Here is a 15134-nt window from a genome sequence, read left to right on the forward strand (position 1 = left end):
AGTATTTCATCCATTTTGAGTCTATTTTTATGTATGATGTGAGAAAATGGTCCAGTTTCATTCTTCTGCATGTGGCTGTCAAATTTTCCCAACACCATTTGTTGAAGATATTATCTTTTTTCCATTGGATATTCTTTCCTACTTTGTTGAAGAGTAGTTAACCATAAAGTTGAGGGTTCATTTCTGGATTCTGCTCTGTTCAATTGATCTGTGTCTGTTTTTGTGTCAGTGCCATACTGTCTTTTTGATTAGAGCTGTGTAATATAGTTTGAAGTCTGGGATTGTGATGCCACCAACTTAATTTTCTTTTTCAACTTTCCTTTGGCTTTTCAGGGTCTCTTCTGGTTCCATAGAAGTTTTAGGATTATTTGTTCCAGCTCTGAAAAATGTTGGTATTTTGATAGGGATTGCATTGGATGTTTAGATTGTTCTAAGAAGCATGGGTATTTTGACAATATTTGTTCTTCCAATCCATGAACATAGAATGCTTTTCCATTTCTTTGTGTCTTCCTCAATTTCTTTCATGAATGTGCTATAGTTTTCAGGATACAGGTCCTTTACCTCTTTGTTTAGGTTTATTCCTAGGTATCTTAAGGTTTTGGGTGCAATTGTAAATGGGATTGAGTCCTAATTTCTCTTTCTTCTGTCTCATTGTTAGTGTATAGAAATGCAACTTATTTCTGTGCATTGATTTTTATATTCTGCCAATTTGCTGAATTCCTATGTGAGTTCTAGCAATTTTGGGATAGACTCTTTCAGGCTTTCCACGTAGAGTATTATGCCATCTGTGAAGACTGAATGTTTGACTTCTTTGCCTGTTTGGTTGCCTTTTATTTCTTTTTGTTGTCTGATTGCTGAAGTTAGGACTTCTAGTACTATGTTGAAAAAAGGTGGTGAGAGTGGACATGCCTGCCATGTTCCTGATTTTAAGGAAAAGGTGTCAGTTTTTCTCCTTTGAGATTGATATTTGCTGTTGGCTTTTTGTATATGGCTTATATGGTATTGAGGTATGTTCCCTCTATCCTTACACTGTAGAGAGTTTAAATCATGAGAGGATGCTGTTCTTTGTCAAATGTTTTTTTAATGCATCTATTGAGAGGATCATATGGTTCTTGTCTTTTCTTTTATTAATGTCGTGTATCACATTGATTTGTGGATGCTGAACTACCCTGGCAGCCTGGAAATTAATACTACATGGCCATGGTGAATAGTCCTTTCAATGTATTGTTGGATCCTATTGGCTAGGATCTTGGTGAGAATTTTTGCCTCTGTGTTCATCAGGGATATTTGTCTTTAATTCTCCTTTTTGGTAGAGTCTTTGTCTGGTTTGGGGATTAAGACAATGCTGGCCTCATAGAAACAGTTTGGAGTTTTCTTTCCATTTCTATTTCTTTGAAACAGCTTCAGAAAGTAGGTATTAATTATTCTTTAAATGTTTGTAGGAGGAACATTCTTCCCATTTCCCTGGAAAGCAATCTGGCTCTGGGCTTTTGTTTGTTGGGAGGTTTTTGATTACTGCTTCAATTTCTTCGCTGGTTATGGATCTGTTCAGGTTTTCTGTTTCTTTCTGTTTCAATTTTGGTAGTTTATATGTTTCAAGGAATGCATCTATTTCTTCCAGATGGCATAATTTTTTAGCATATATTTGCTCCTAATATGTTCTTATAAATATTTGTATTTCTTCAGTGTTGGTTGTGATATCTCCTTTTTTCATTCATGATTTTATTAATGTGTGTTCTTTCTCTTTTCTTCTTAGTAAGTCTGACTTGGGGTTTATTGATCTTACTAATTCTTTCAAAGGACTAGCCACTAGTTTCATTGATCTGTTCTACTGCTCTTTTGGTTCCTGTTTCATTGATTTCTGCTTTAATCTCTATTAATTCTTTTCTCCTGCTGTTTTTAGGTTTTATTTGCTATTCTTCTTCCAGCTCCTTTAGATGTAAGATTAGGTTGTGTATTGAGACTTTTCTTGTTTCTTGAGAAAGGCTTGTATTGCTATGTACTTCCCTCTTAATACCACCTTTGCTGCATCCCAAAGGTTTTGAAACGTTGTGTTTTCATTTTCATTTGTTTCCATGAATTTTTAAAATTCTTTAATTTCCTGGTTGACCCATTTATTCTTTAATAGAATGCTCTTTAACCTCCATGCATTTGTTTTCCTTCCAAATTTCCTCTTCTGATTGAGCTCAAGTTTTAAAGCACTGTAGTCTGAAAATATGCAGGAAATAATTCCAATCTTTTGGTACCAGTTGAGACCTGATTTGTGAGCCAGTATGTGATCTCTTCTACAGAGTGTTCCATGTACACTCGAAAAGATTGTGCATTCTGTTGCTTTAGGAAGGAATGCTCTGAATATATCTGTGAAGTCCATCTGCTCCATTGTGTCATTCAAAGCCCTTGTTTCCTTGTTGGATCTTCTGCTTAGGTGATCTGTCCATTGCAGTAAGTAGGGTTTTAAAGTCCCCTACTATTATTGTATTATTTTCAATGTATTTCTTCAATTTTGTTATTAATTGCTTTATATACTTGGATGTTCCCATGTTAAGGGCATAAATATTTACAAGTGTTAGATCTCATTGGTTAGAACCTTTAATTATGATACAGTGACCTTCTTCATCTCTCATTACAATCTTTGGTTTAAAATCTATTTTGTCCAATATAAGGATTGCTACTCCAGCTTTCTTTTGATGTCCATTAGCATGATACATTGTTCTCTACCCCTTCACTTTCAATCTGGAGGTGTTTTGGGGTCTCAAAAGAGTCTCTTGTAGATACCATATTTATGGTCTTGCTTTTTCATGCAATCTGATACCCTGTGTCTTTTGATTGGAGCATGTAGCCCACTTACATTCAGAATACCTATTGAAAGATATGAATTTGTATTACCTGTAAAGTTACTGTTTCCTTATATTGTCTCTGTTCTTTCTGGCCTATGTTACTTTTGGACTCTCTCTTCACTTAAAGGACCCCCTTTAATATTTCTTGCAGGGTTGGTTTAGTGATCAGAAATTCTTTCAGTTTCTGTTTGTCCTGGAAGCTCTTTATCTTTTTTATTCTGAATGACAGCCATGCTGGATAAAGTATTCTTTGTTGTGTATTTTTCTCATTGGCTTGCCAGGTCTCTGTGGATAGATCTGCTGCTAACCTTATGTTTCTACCCTTGTAGGTTAAGGACCTCTTGTCCTGAGCTCCTTGCAGAATTTTCTCTTTGTCTCTGAAATCTGAAGCTTCACAATTTTATGTTGAGGTGTTGACCGATTTTTTTGATTTTGAGAGGGGTTCTCTGATTTGAGAGAGGGCCTCCCAGATTTGAATGTCTGTTTTCTTCTCCATATTGGGAAGTTCTCAGGTATAACTTACTCAAATATACCTTCTGCCCTCTCTCTCTCTTTCTTCTTCCTCTGGGGCCTCAATTATTCTAATACTGTTTCACTTTGTAGTATCATTGATATCTCAAATCCTCCCCGTTGTGATCCAGTAGTTGTTTATCTCTCTTATTTCTCATTTTCTTTATTCTCCATGATTTTATCTTCAATAGCACTTATTATCTCTTCTGTCTCATTTATACCAGGAGTTAGAGCCTCCATTTTTTACTGCATCTGAGTAATATCCTTTTTTATTTTGACCTGATTAGATTTTAGTTATTTTATTTCTCCAGAAAGTGATTCTCTAGTGTCTTCTATGCTTTTTTCAAGCCTGATGAGTATCTTTATAATCTTTGTTCTGAATTCTAGCTCCAACATCTTACTTATATCCGTATTTATTAAGTCTCTGGCAGTGAGAATGGCCACTTTTCTTTTCTCCTGGGGTATTTTTCCATGTTGTCATTTCATCCAGGAAAGAATAGATGAATAAGAGAACAAAATACAAAAATATCAACCATGACCCCAGCAAAATATACATGAAAAAAACCAGAAAACGTCAGAATCCAAAAAGAAAAAAAAAAAAAAAAGGAAAAAAGAAGAGAATATAATTAAATAGGTGGATAGAACAGAATAATACACTGTCCTGTGTGTATTTTGGTTTGTTTGTTAGAAGAAACTAGATCCCAAAATTGTAAAGAAAGAAAAACTTACATAAATACAAAAATAAAATTGAGCACAATGAAAGAAAGCCAAAAATGAATTTTATATATATATATATATATATATATATATATATAGAGAGAGAGAGAGAGAGAGTAAATGTTAAAATAAAAATTGAAAAAAGCTTTAAAAAGAGTTGATAAAATACCAAATAGTTGAAAAGGAAAAAGAGAAAAAAAAAAGAAATTTTAAGTTGAAAGATTGAAGAATCATGAGGAAAAAACTTCAAATTCTATATACTATTTTCCTCTAGTGCCAGAATTTTGCAGTTCTGTGAGATGAGTAAACTTGGTATTAACTGGATGTTCCTACTGGTCTTCTGGGAGAGGAGCCTTTTGTGCTGGTTTTCAAGTGTATTTGCCCTGGGCAGAATGGCACAGCCTCTTTCCAGGGGATTGTGCTCACTGTAAGCAGATCTGGATTGCTCTATGTGGCTTTTGTCCCCTGAAGTGTCTCCATACCACTTTGAAGGATGAAAATGGCTATGCCCTGATCTCCAGCATTGGAGCTAAAAATTCTCACCCCCACTCTCTAATGAACCCTCACAGAAAAGCAATCATTTTTGTCTCCCTGGTTTCTGTCTACACTCTGTATTCACCCAGCATGTAACCAAGCATTTCTATCTCAGGTATGTGACCACATTTAGAGTCTCCAAATTCTGCAGACTCCTATGGCATGCACTCATGCCACTCCTCATTACTTTCCGGAGCTGGCTGATGGAGGCTCCCTCCCCCTGTGGTTTATCTTCTGATATATTGCCTCAGATTCACTTCTCTGTATCTCTTACCTTGCAAAAAGTGGTCACCTTTCTATCTGCAGAATTGCAGCAATTCTTTTCTTCAATCTCCAGTTGACTTCACAGGTGTTCAGAAAGATTTGATAGCTGTCTAACTGAATTTCAGGGATCAGACAAAGCTAGAGTCCACTACTCCTCTGCTATCTTCCTAAAAAAAAAACCAAACAAATAAACCCAAAACAAAATAAAAAAACTAAGCCAGACTTACAAAGAAACAGAGATATATATTTCCAACATACAGAATAAAAGACTATACATCATCATCAACCCTTAAAATCTTAAAAGATAAATTTGGCAATATTTTAAACAATTCCATGTCAAAAAATTTGACATCTTAGACGTAATTGATAAATTCATTGAAAAAAGTTATCAAAATTCATCTAGAATAGATAATCTATCTCTATTAAACAATTGAATTTGTTGTTAAAAGCCTTACTCAAAAAAGATCACAAAAAACAAAAAACCTAAAATCAAAACCCAACAAGATCAGGCCAGATAGCTTCCATGATGTTCTTGCAAATGTTTAAGAAAAAAATTATACTGATTTTATATAAAGTGTTCCAGAAAACATCATAAGTTGAAGCACTTCCTAACTTATTTTATCTGGTCATTATTGCTCTGATACCAAAATTATACAAAGGCATAACAAGAAAATAAATCTACAGAAAAATATCCCTTATGAACACAGATGCAAATTATCTCAACAAGATATTAGCAATTTTAAAGCAGCAATAAATGAAAAGGATAATACTTCAGCTTAAGTGGTGATTTTAGGAATGCAAGCTTGATTTAGCATTCAGAAGCCAAAGAGACAGAAACATAATTAAGTAATATAATTCACCATATCAACAAACTGAATGAGAAAAAGAAATAGAGGATCTACTTAATAGATATAAACAAAAATTGGTAAAATTCAATATCCATTTTTTATAAAAATTCTTGTCAAACTAAGAAGAGAGGACAGTTTCTCTAACCTGATAAAAGGCATCTTCTAAAACAAAACAGTAAAAACAAAAGACTACAGCTAACCTCATATGCCACTAGGGTAGGTGAGAAGAAAAAAGATTTACACTGGTCTCATGTTCCTTATTCAACATCATGGTAGGGATCCTATGTTTCACCATATATTATGAAAAAGAAAGAAAAAGGCACAGACTGGAAAAACAGAACACTGTCTGATCACTGATGTCATAATTGTCTACAAAGAAAATCCCAAAATTTCTATTAAAAACTCAATTTAAAAAATTAATTTTGAATTTTTTTAGAATGAGGAATTAGAAATTAAATTTTTAAAAAGGCACTATTAGAAATAGCACTAAAAAAAGAGGTAGATACTAAAATATAATCTAAAGACATATATGCCCAATCTATAGGCTGAAAACTAGAAAACTTGGATGAAAGGAATAAAGGAAGATATAAATAAATGGAGAAATAATGCCATATTTATGGATGAAGGATTCAATATTATTTAATATGTCATTTATCCTGATATTGATCCTACCAAGATACATGTATACATATACATGTGTATGTATGTGTATATATGTGTGTATGTATGTACTTATGTACATGCATATTTATAATTTGTTGAGTTGACAACTGATTCTAAAATTTTCTGGAAAAGAAAATGAAGTAGAATAGTCACAAATTTTAAAAAAGAAGATTCTCAATATCTGTTTTCAGGAATTACTATAACTGCAATAGTGAAGTCAGTATAGTTAGACACATTGGATATATTCTATAGTGTAACTTGTTGATAAAATTGCTTACCAGATATACCAACTAAAACAGATTTCAACCAACAGTTAAGGGTTATACTAACTTACTTGTCTTTTTTTACTTTTCTTTCTTTCTTTCCTTGCCTCTTTCTTTCCTTCCATCCTCTTCCCTTCCTCTTTCCATTCCTCCTTCCTTTTCTCTCTTGACTTGTTTTTAAAATTTAAGTTTAAACAAAGTTGAGTTTTCAAATTATTCCAGTACATAGTTTGGAATTAGATAACATGGTAGTGATGTCTGATTTCTTAATTCTGGCTATTTTTCTTTGAAAATTACTTAAACCTTTCAAACTTCTTTTTTTTTCTTTCAGTTCTGAACTGTAGGTATCAACATATACCTTATGAGTTTTGTGTATGCATATGAGAAAAAATTAAGAATATTTTTTGTTTTTATTAAAATTTAAATTATTTTGATTTTTATAAAATATGTTTATACACTTCAGTTTATGAAAAAAAGCTAATGAAACAAAATATATGCAAATAAAACTGAGGCTACTTGCATAGTAAATAAAAAATAAAAAATACTTGAATCTCCAATTCATGGTCAGAAATAACTTCCTCTATCCTGCCAATAATTTTTTCCCTAATCAGTAGAGGTTTTCAATGAAGCTGTAATTCCTTACCATAGCATAGTGTACTCCTGAGTGTAGAGACATTTTTTGTGTTGGCTGGGCTCTAACTGATACTTCACCATTATACCTCTTCTCTTTTTCTCTAATAAGTAACCTGAGGAAAATAATGTGACTGCTGCATATTTACGTATTTCGTGTTGTTCCTCAAAAATTCCTTGGTTAGGGGTTCTAAAATTATTCATTGGTTGCATTCTTGTGAACCATACTTTTCTCTCACACAATTTCCTTAGTCTTACAGTAGTATGTCAGTTTTAGTATGATTACTATGATATTTTAGTCTGATATTAAAGTCCACATACCACCAGTTAACACTGATTCCTCAGTTACTCATTCCCCACATCATCCAGCCTATTTCAGTAATACTCACTTTCTTCCATTTTCCAAAGCATATTTTCCATCACATGTTTCATTTCCTTCTTCAGTAATCTGTTGAATTCTTAATCAGATTTGGACTTTATGCTATGGGTGGTATAGCTTTGTTTCTCTTCTAACTTAATAGAAAACTCTCATTGATTTCATATTCTAGTTTGAAATCTACCCCTTTTATGTTCTCAGTAGATTTTTTTTTTTTTGAGAGAGAGAGAGACAGACAGGAAGACAGAGGGAGACAGGGAGAAGGAGGCAAAGAATCTTAAACAGGCTTCACACCCTGTGGAGCCTGATATGGGATTCGATCCCACAACCCTAAGACCATGACCTGAGCCGAAATCAAGAGTTAGATGCTTGACCAATTGAGCCACCCAGGCCCCAGTTCTCAGTAATTTTTAAAATTTTCCATTTGAAAATGCTTATTTGTAAATATTTTGAAGTTGTCAAATGTTGCTGTTTGCCTCTTTGTGTTTTTTCTTTGATATTTCAGTTATTTATTAGACATATTATAGATCTGTCATTTAATGATAAATACACAAATAAATATGTTTTATTATACATTTTACAGATCTTTCTCTTTTTTAATTAACATATAATGTATTATTTGTTTTAGGGGTACAGCTCTGTGATTCATCAGTCTTACACAATTCATAGCGCTCTGTAAACACTCTGATGGATTAAATTGGCTTTCCTAGTTTTTTTGTTTTTGTTTTTTTACTTATCCAAAGTTTTAAATGTTTAACGTACAATTGGTGTTCAGTGAATCTTAAAAGAGTCACTGATAAATTGATGTAAGTTTTTAGTCACTAAAAAAATCAATGACTACATTTTAGAAAACATTTCTGTGGAACATCTATTCATCCATCATGCTTACTTTGCTTATTTTTCTCTTGGTAGTGCAAATTGTAAATGTTTTTCTACTATTAGCATACATACCTGCACAGTATTCCTCACGAATTTTCTTTGCTGCAGCCTTTTCCCCAAATCTGTCATTACACTTGCATTGTGCATTTTAATGCATAATGGGAAACATGCATGCATTGTGAATAGTGGCATAATGTATTCTGCAGGGTGATAAGTTATGTTTCATGTAATGTCAGGTCCTCTCTCTGAATTTACTCTGTTCTCAGTAGATGTGTTTCAAATTAATAGAGCATTAGTCCCTAATCAAGGAAGTATTTAGGAATACATTTTTAATTAAAATGAACTATGGGGAGGAATAGACTTTTTGTGTTAATTTGACATAATACATTACTCATGTATCTTTGTGCATTATTAAAGATTAGTGTTGCTGGTGTGGCTGTAAACCTAATATAAAAATTAAGGCAAATGGAAGGAAGCAGAATTAATAGGACATTTTTTTTAAAAAAGCTCAAAATCACAGAGGCTGTGATGTAAACCAAAATCATAGCATATATACTTGAAAGGATCTAAAGCAATTACATAATCAAGCCATCGACTTGCTTACAAGTAAAGAACAGTACAAGGCAGATACAGTGCCTGTTTTTAATTAGAGACTATGTGATCTCCCTTTGTAGCAACATCATCTTTGCCATCAGGAAGTTCTTTTAAAAGACAGCTTTGATGAACAATAATGTCTGTCTTTTTGTTTGTTTGTTAAAATATATTCATTTATAGAACTCCAAAAAATATACTTTGCATTTTAAGCATGGAATATAAAAGCTCCCCCTCCAAGTTCTAGCCCCAAGGATTTCACGGTTAACTTTTAGACATTAGCAGAAATTCAGAATATGTGAAAAACAAACAAAAGACCCAAATCTGCCAGATACTGTGAAAAGACACCATCTTGTATTCTTGCAAGATATGTGAATTAATAATAAAGGTATTACACATTTCTGTAATTAAGTCTGTAGTCTTTTTATCTTAATATTATAGAAAAAAAATCATTGCTCAATGTGAAGATATTATTGGAATTGAGATTGTTCCCTTGACGCTGATTTTTTTTAGAAGACACAGCTATATGAAAATTGCAATCCACATATGCTAGGGCGTGAGTGATAACTTCTTTAGCAACTATTTCCGGGGTATACAGAGGGTTACTTATGGCCTGACAGGGTGGTCAACAATTGGAAATATACTTTCGAAAGGAAAGAGTCCCCTTCCCACCAAAGGTGTAAAATTTCTCTCCTCAATGTAGCAACCCATGGACAGTCTTTGATGAGGCTCAGATCCAGAAGTCAAAAAGGGGGGAAGAACTACTGTTGAAGGAGGATAATGTAATCAACATGCTCCACTTACAAGTTCAGATAATCAAAGCCCAGATTAAATTAGCAAAGAGTAAGACCTACTGGTTATATGTTCTGTAGGCCTTGAAGCAAAAATGGGATGGCCCTGAACAGTCCAGTCAGAAAAGGATACAACTGGAAATAAATTATTTTCTGATTCACATTCAGTAAGGGTAACCATCAAGGCTATGTGCGCAGCATCCAGATAGATGATAAAATCTATTATACAATGCATTTTACACAAACAAATCTAATATGTCATTTAGATTCTCATTACGGAACTTGAGTCTTCAAACGTTTTACAAAGATTTTTATTGTATTCATATAAAAAAAAAATCCTATCTGTATTTTTTTTTTCTAAGTACATGACCCTGAGATCAAGACCTGAGATGAAGTCAAGAGTAGGAAGCTTACCTGACTGAGCAACCCAGATGCTCCCTACCTGTATTGTTCTATATAGCTATCTGGATGGGACAGATATCACAAAATATTTCAGTTATATGAGAATAAAAGAGAAACAACACCTCATCCCCAGTTTGACTTTAAGCACATTAAAATATATATATATATATATTTTCTGTACTTTTTTGAGAGAGAGGAAGAGAGAGAGAGCAAGCATGAGCAGAGGGAGGGGTGGGGGGGGAAGCAAACTCCCCACTAGGCAGGGAGTCTGACATGGGGGTTTATCCTAGGACCCTGCGATCATGACCTGAGCTGAACTCTTAACCAACTGAGCCTCCCAGGTGCCCCAAATACTATGTTTTTCTATCTCATATGTTAGCTTTCCTCATATGACCTCAAATAAGATTATGGTTCAGATTAGAGAAGCTGAAAAGAACTTTCAACAATGTCAATTAATAGTTGTGTGAACTTAAATTATTTTTCCAAGTTTCACATGGCTCAGCTATAAAATGGAAACAGTTGTTACTCAAAGGAATCTTGTGAGATAAAAAGACACAACAGACATTATTACATCTAGATCAATGTCTAGCACATATCAGCCATTCCGATAGCTAAATGTGAAAAATTGTATGTAATAGATGGTCCTCTGTTTCCAATGTAATCTTTTACAACTTTCTTCCTAGCACTCATTGCTATAATTTATTTGTGGGTTTTTTTTTTTTTTGTTTTGTTTTTTGTTTTTTGTTTTTTGTTTTTTTTTTTTTTTGGTGAGTGAATGAGAACTCTGCCATCTTGTACTGAAAGCATGATCAACAGACACAATTTGCTTGAATTCCAACCCAGGAAAGCCATTTGTGATTTTATTACAAGAAACAAATGCCTCAAGGTATCTGTGTTCAAAAGTTACTACATTAATTTGGAAAGCCAAAACAAACCACTGTGTACTATTATATGCATAAATAGACAGAGTTTTAAGTGTAAAAATGTCTCTACTTATCAAATATGGAGAGAAGTTGGTGTTATTTATGTAGAACTTGGAGTTAATTATGGCTGTGATTCAATTTCACTGTTAAAAAGGAGAATGTCACCTTGGGCTTTAGTATTTACATCTGTGCTCTGCAAGAAAAAGCACATAATGAGTGTGGATTAATCATTCCTTGAAAATCTGAAAGCTCAAAGGGGAAAAACAAAGAAGTGATATTTGGAAACTATTTGAAAATCAGTAACTTCAGAGAGTGTATGAACTCATCTTGAAAGTGACCATTTCTTGGATTTATTTGGACTCCGATATTGCTCTGGATACTGACAACCAGCAAAACTGCACCAGAAGCTCCTCAACCCCCATCAAAGATTTCTGCTGTGAAACCTCTGCTGGAATATGATTTGGGGTCACTATAAATGGATTCAAATAAATGAAAGTGTCTTCAGCACAGTAGTCTTTAGGTAAGAAACAAAAGATGCAAGAATTACACAGAACATATGTCAATATATAGGTTTCCCCCACTACTCGAAAGTAGAGCATTCCTACCAACGTTTTTGTAAGCCAAAATGGTAGGCATAAAGCAAAGAAGCAGTTACTGGTACTTTATATGGAAATTTTTTTGACCCAAAAAATAACCTCTTAGGCTTTTCTGATACAGCTTGCTAACAGATGCACAAAATAAATTGAGATAAACCACTGATGCTCACAGCTGTGGCAGCTTGATGCTGAGCTGCTGAGTGTAGTTCCTAGGGAAGGAGCTTGGTGATGCCCCTCTTGCTGTTGGGGAGCATGCTGCTTCTATAAGGACCTGCCTGCAAACCAAGCACTGAATGCTACTTTCGCTTTTTGCCTTTTTTCCACCGAAGCAAAAATCGTATCTGAACTCCTTTTGGTTGCAAAAATATACTAATGTAGGCATTTTTATTTTATTTATTTATTAAAGATTTTATTTATTTACTTGACAGGTAGAGATCACAAGCAGGCAGAGAGGCAGTCAGAGAGAGAGAAGGAAGCAGGCTCCCCACTGAGAAGAGAGCCCGATGCGGAGCTCGATCCCAGGAGCCTGGGATCATGACCTGAGCCAAAGGCGGAGGCTTTAATCCACTGAGCCACCCAGGTGTCCCGATGTAGATCTTTTTAAAAGCAAAGTGGAGTAACATACACTTTTGAAAAGCGAGGATACCTGTATGACTCTACATACTTTTTCTTTTTTATACATTTATATTTGAGTATTTTTATTTATTTAATTTTTTTAGAGAGAGAGGGAGGATGCCTAGAGCAGGGAGGGGAAAGGAGGGGGAGGGAGGAGGAATGTTAAGCAGACACTGTGCTGGGCACAGAGCCCCATGTGGGGTGGATCTCACAATCCTGAGATCACCACCTGAGTTGAGACCAAGAGTCAGATGCTCAACCCACTGAACCACCCAGTCGCCTTTATTTGTGTATATTTCTTGTATAAATGTTTAAAATATTTTAATTATTTATTGAGTTAAAATTTTTAATAAATATACTTAAAAATATTTGATAAATATGTTAAAATTAATATATTTTATCATATCAAATATATGATATTTATATATTACATATGTATTGTATATATCCATATTTTTATATATGTAGCATTTTTCTTCAGTTTTTCTTCTTTCAGTTCCTCAGCTATAATAAAAGGCTGGCAATTCGAATGCATTTTATTTATGCTCAGGTAATGAGAAAGGTAGAAAAGAAATAAATGAGAATCACATTGCTCTTATAGTCAAAAATTTAAGTATCAGTCTCACTATTGCCAGGAAATTAGAGGAAATATATTTCGAACTTAAAAATATTAGGCAACTGGCTGTCCATTTTTTTCTTTACTGATAATGTTCCCAAAAGTCTACTAAAATTAACGACAAAATATTTCAAAATGTATATACACGTGAGCTAGGTGGGTTCAATGTTGAGGATGACTGTTAAGTGATGATTTGTTAAGGTAGCTATCACCTTCGTTTACTGTCAAACCCCAAACAAGCTGTGCAGAGGACAAACCCAAGGTCAAGAAAACGGTGACTAGAATCACTCATGCCTCCCTTGTTCATCCTGGGGATGCACCAGTAATTCTGGAGGCTCAGAGCTGTGCTTGTTGTGAGGAATCCATTAGGACTGAGAAATCCAAAACCGGAAGTTCACCTTACTACAACAGAGGGAAATTCTTGCTGTGCCACAGTTTGTACAGTAGTATAGCCACCTTCTGTTTCTCTCCTTGAAACTTGCCCTACTAGAGGCCTCAGTGCACCTGGCCTGACCATCGCCTACCAAAAAAGCAAGCAGGATGCTATTTCCTCACTGAATACCACAGTTTTCTTTGATTACTCTCTCCTATAAACTTGTCCCCTCCCTCTGTTTTCAGATATTGAAAAAGTCTATGTAGATTTTTCTTGCAAGACTTTATTTTTTACCACAATATAAATTTTATATGAGTCATTATTAGGATGAGTTGCTACTAAGATATTTTTTTCTAATAGAAAGATACTATAGATAGTAAAATAAATTCTAAAATATATTCCTTAGCTGACTAGTATCTCAAAATTCTTTCAATGGTAGAAATACCAAATTCTGCCAAATGCAAAATATTGCTATATATCTTAGTTTGTTTTTTTTTTTTTTAAGATTTTATTTATTTACTTGTCAGAGAGAGAGAGAGAGAGAACAGGCAGACACAGTGGCAGAGGGAGAAGCAGGCTCCCTGCGGAGCAAGGAGCCTGATGCGGGACTCGATCCCAGGATGCTGGGATCATGACCTGAGCCGAAGGCAGCCGCCTAACCAACTGAGCCACCCAGGCGTCCCTATATCTTAGTTTTTAAAGTTAATCAAGACTTCTGGCTTCTTCAGAGGAATCAGAAAGCTAAAAAGAACATTGCTCCCATTCTTCCAACAAAGAGCTGAGAATGCAGTACAACCAAATGATCCCAGGTCCATGAAAATACAGTTGTTGCAAGGAGAAAAGGAGCACAGTACTACTTACCTGGGGCAGATTCTGCCAAGCACCATACAAGCTGGTAAGAAGAATTCAGCTAAAATATTAACAAATTGCTAAAGGGTGTGTGTGGTCTAAATGAGAATTTAGAACTCCTAGGATTAAGAAGTACAAACTTTCAATTATAAAATAAATAAGTCACAAGGATGAAACAAACAACATAGGGAATAGAGTCAATAATATTGTAATCATTTGTATGATGACAGATAATAACTGCCCTTATCACGGTGAGCATTTCATAATGCAGAGCATTGTAGAATCACCATATTGTACAACTGAAACTAATACATGTCAACCATACTTCAATTTTAAAAAAAGCAAAATGAATGAATGAATGAATGCAATTTGCCTCATCCCACCAAAAAAAAAAAAAAAAAAAAAAGGAAACCATAGTAGCTAACAACACAAAGTGTATCAACTGTCGCTCAAGGCTTCTTGTCCATGTACCTCGCCAGGTGCTCATTAGAATATTTGAGCAGGCTAGGAGTCCTGAGAAGGCATAGAGCTGGGGGAATAGGAGTAGGGGCTGTTGCTGGCACAAAGTCCACTGGAATACATCTACCCCTTGGGAAAGAAAGCCCTACTATGCAGCAGGAAAGGCAGCAAACATAGCCATCTGTGTGGCCTGGGTAAAAGATGACTGCAGCTGGGAGAAGGGAATAGAAAACCATCCTCCGGGCTTGGGAGGGGGGGTGTGGTTCGCTAAGGGGTATGAATACATCCTGGCCAATTAAGGGTTGGGAGAGGGAAAATGACTGAGTATTCTTCACCTCTAAAACCCAGACACCATGCCTGCTTCAGATTGAGGTTAAATCAGATCAACAGAGAATTTC

This window comes from Martes martes (genome assembly GCF_963455335.1).
Source record: "Martes martes genome assembly, chromosome: 1".
Taxonomy (NCBI): Eukaryota; Metazoa; Chordata; class Mammalia; order Carnivora; family Mustelidae; genus Martes; species Martes martes.